We start from the raw sequence: 3,884 nt of genomic DNA, 5'->3' as shown, positions 1-3,884 counted from the left end.
TCTCCACCCCAGAGGGCTGTGGCTGCTGAGCCATTGAATAGATTAAAAACTGAGATAGATAGATTTTTGGACACGAAGGAACTCAAGGGATATGGGGATAGGTCGGGAAAGTGGATTTGAGGTCGAAGATCAGCGATGACCTCATCAAATGGCGGAGCAGGCTCGAGGGACTGAATGGCCAATTCTTGCTCCTTTCGCTGATGTTGGTCCGCTGGAAAAGCAGAACTTGCCAGCTGTTTTAAAACTTTTAGCCTGAACAGGGACTTGAACCCTGGACCCTCAGATCACTACCTGTTTTAAAAGTCTGATGCTCTACCGACTGAGCTATCCAGGCTCGCTGTTAAATTAGTTTCCATCATACAGATTCATGGTGGGACTCAAAATTATCCCTGTCGCTGTCCAATGATGGGGAGTATCTCTTTGATACAATTTTCAGCAACATGTTTAGGAGAATCCTTGTTTCTGTTGAACATGATGTAAGAAACATGGACAGAGAACTCGTGATTTTACAATTCTTCTTGTCTGTACAAAATGTCTTGTCATTCGTTCGCAGCAAATAAAAATAAAACACTTTACCCAATGGTTCAAAAGCTGAACTTGTTCCACACGGGAGCTGGAAAAGGCCTCTCGAGATTTCAGCCGATCAACAATTGAAAGCTGAATAATTTCACCCGTTACACCGTGACACCAGGCAGCAGATTTGCCTCCCGAATTTTCCCTACACGAAACTTCAAACCGATGAATCCCTGCTTCACGGAAAGAAGAATTGTGTGTTTGGTTCTTCAGATTTAAAGATCTCGTGCCGGCCGCTTTACCATTTCAGCTCTCGCCAATCGCCCCCTCTCCCTCCTATAAACAAATAAACTCTCGCCTGCTATTGCAAGACGGGAGGCCAGAGGAGCCTCAGTGCCCACATGGGGACATGAAGAAGTCGATGTGTTATGGAACCGGTTGTACCTTGAACTCCAGTCAAAATGTTTAGAAGGTTCAACTACTTTAGATGGCGCTGGAGCTCACAACCCCAGCATTTCTCGAGTGTATAATTATTGTAGAAATAACGCGCGCTGACCGATTGCTCCACTGGAGCCGCGCACGGTCTGTGTCCCCAGTGCTCCCATCAAACAGCTTCATCCTCGGTCTCTCAATTATCACTTCCTGATCTTTCCCACACAGAAACCGCCAAACAAGAGGCGATTCGTTAAACATCAGCAGATCTTTAAAAGCTGTGGAATCTGAAACAAAACCCCAGACGATAAGAACTTTTAATTATATTATTGTTTACTTGAGGATAATTATTTTCATGCTACTTTAAGGAGGATTTGGGTAAAGTGGGAGCTGAAATTATGAAACTCTCTCTGGGCTGTCGGTGATTGGAGAGATGGGCGTTATTTCATTTGAAAACCGAGGCTCGGAACTTCCTGATGGAGAAGTGTGAGAGAAGATTGTGGTTAGTGGCAGTTGCCGGGCAGATCCAGCGGAGAGGGAGAAAAGTCAAAGTCACAGCTGTGACAGCTCAAGTGCTCTGCTTATCTGTAATATTTAGACAGTAATGTACAGCACAGGACAAACCAGTTTAGAATGTGACCGTGACAAGTAAATGTGACGACACGTTCTTGTTTCTGGGCTCATTGAGGTCGGGGTATAATTCTCGATGCGAGGTTCATATCCCGGCGAATCCCTAATTTGGCCCGGGACTTTTGATCTTGAGCTGCGGTTCAAACTTTTGCGAAGAGGGAAAAGAAGTCCCCAAATCACTCCACCTGAATCTCAAGCGCTTTCGGAAGAAATTCAGTTCAAACAATCAGGACTTTAAAGGCACCTCAATGACCTGCACTTTCATTGATCGAGCTTTCTTTGCAATTGCATTCGACCTTGAAACCGCTCTGGACTTTCATCTCACTGAAGCAGAGTGTGGCCGCTCTGTATCTGTGAGCATGTCGATGACGAGGTTCGCTCTGATATTGGTCGCTTTCAATTTTGAAAAGTTCACCAAGTTCAGGGAAAAGAAACCGAGAATCGAATTGTCCCTGTAAGTGATGAATTGAAGGGATTGGTGCTCCAAGCAGATCTGGAAAATGCGCAGTGCGGTCGCTCAGGAATTCCAAATCCACCCTCTCGCCACTCGGCGATTATATTAACTGAGCTTTACTCTGGCCCAGTGTCACCGCGCTGAAATCGAGTATTTCTCCGGCACGTTTCTCTTAACTTCACAGTTGCTGGTTTAAGAGTGAAGACCGGCTCGTTGGATTTTCACTCCTGCAAGTTTCAACCATTCATTTTGGACTGACTGTAGACAACTGTTCTATTGGTCACTGCAATCAAAAAGTTCAGCTCAATGAGTTACTGGTTCAGTGGGTGAATTCTTCACCTGTCTCGGTGGTGCTATCGGTTGGTGCAAAAGTTTGATGGTTCGAGCCCTAATTTTATTTTTCCTCAGGATTCATCGCCTCAAAGTTCCAGGGTTTCAATGTGTGTTTTGTCTGCAAGAAAATGTACCGTGATCATTGCCGGCTGAGCAGGGCTGATATTCCACCATTTACCCTGTTGTCGGAGAGCAGGCACATGAATCATATAAAGGAATGGAACATTGGCTTCACGGAAATCACAATTCATAACCCATTTATTTTAAACGGGTTTATTTTAAATGAGTTAACACCTGCCTTAAATGGAAGACTCAGGACTGTCACACAAACAGGTTAAATCTTCATAGAATAATTACCACAGTCATTTTTAGACTGGACGCCGCACGGCGACTTTGCTGTCAGTGAAGAGAGACGAGAAAGACCAAAGTGCCGTTTGCCCCTCTCAGTGTGGCCCTGAAGGACTGTGTCCAGGCTGAAGTTCTGTTCCCACCGGACAATCCTCCCCCCAGATTGTCCTTTCTGAGCTCCAGTCAGGTGATGCTAAACACTCAGGTGGGAAAGACCAAAATCTGCAACAAGGGTTTAAAACAAAGCTGATTTATTTAACAGATATCCAGAATATTAAACTCCAGCCCAGTTATAGGGCTTATTAACATCAGGAGAAACAAACCCCAACTGTCAGAATGAACATGGTTCAGTCCTGGATGGGATCAACAGCAGAATCCAACCCCTGTAATCACTTTTGAACTTCCTGGTGTCTCAGTACGTGTGATGACTGAGTGAATCCCTTCCCACACACGGAATCATAGAATCAGAGAAAGCTACAGCACAGAAGGAAGCCATTCGGCCCATCGTGTCTGTGACGGCCGAAAAAGAGCTATCCAGCTTAATCCCACTTTCCAGGGCTTGGTCCGTAGCCCTGTCGGTTACGGCACTTCAAATGCACATCCATGCACTTTTGAAATGAGTTGAGGTTTTCTGCCTCGACCACCCTTTCAGACAGTGAGTTCCAGACCCCGACCACCCTGTCCGCTTCTGTGTATCCTCGAACTTTATCACTGCTATCCGGAGGTCGAGGAGACAACCATTCGCTCCTCAATGACATAAATCGTGAATTATACCCTGACCCCGACGAGCCCAGAAACAAGAACGTGTCCTTAAATTAAAGTGTTACAGACACATTCTGTGAGAGGTCTGTCTGTGCGATGAAATGGTGTTTTTGAACAGTCATTCTGATATCGGTTTCCTCCTCAAACCTGAACAAATACCAATTCCAAAGTGTGACTTTGTCGCTGAATTCCACAAATGAGGTAAAAATAATAAATTACACAAAACACTGCTGGGAGTTGAACCCAGGATCGCCTGTTTACAAGACAAATGCTTTAACCAACTAAACCACAGCACCAATTCACAGCACCTGTTCCCCACCTCGTCTCACTAATATCGATCAGCGACACGTTACTGTCTGTTCGAGGCACAGACCGTTTTATCTTTGTCTGTTTCCCTTGTCCGTTTACCTGT

The 3,884-nt window shown here is 45.3% G+C and overlaps 1 non-coding gene across 1 annotated transcript; it reads right to left on the bottom strand.

The window, feature by feature from the left end:
- Positions 1–249: 249 nt before the first annotated feature.
- On the bottom strand, positions 250–334 carry trnak-uuu (transfer RNA lysine (anticodon UUU)). The gene is given in 2 exon segments: positions 250–285; positions 298–334. It is a non-coding gene; the product is annotated as a tRNA-Lys (tRNA).
- Positions 335–3,884: the final 3,550 nt, after the last annotated feature.

This window comes from Heptranchias perlo, unplaced genomic scaffold, assembly GCF_035084215.1.
Source record: "Heptranchias perlo isolate sHepPer1 unplaced genomic scaffold, sHepPer1.hap1 HAP1_SCAFFOLD_538, whole genome shotgun sequence".
Lineage (NCBI taxonomy): Eukaryota > Metazoa > Chordata > Chondrichthyes > Hexanchiformes > Hexanchidae > Heptranchias > Heptranchias perlo.
Note: the sequence above shows the minus strand (reverse complement) of the source record. Positions and strands in the feature narration are given on the sequence as shown.